Consider the following 237-nt stretch of genomic DNA (forward strand, 5'->3'; position numbering starts at 1 on the left):
AATATATTTTCTTTTATGTTTATATATGAGTTGCTGCTGCTGCTGAGCGGCGTTTGGTGTTTCGTTGCTGCTTCGCGCTGTATATAAAAAAAAAATATATATTTATATATTTATATATATTTATATATTTATATATATTTATATATATTTATATATTTATATATATTTATATATATATATTTCTGTATGTATATATGTATATATAAATGTATGCATGTATATGTTTATGTATTTAAT

The sequence above is a fragment of the Eimeria mitis genome, genomic scaffold, assembly GCF_000499745.2.
Source record: "Eimeria mitis Houghton genomic scaffold, Emh_scaff6884, whole genome shotgun sequence".
Taxonomy (NCBI): Eukaryota; Apicomplexa; class Conoidasida; order Eucoccidiorida; family Eimeriidae; genus Eimeria; species Eimeria mitis.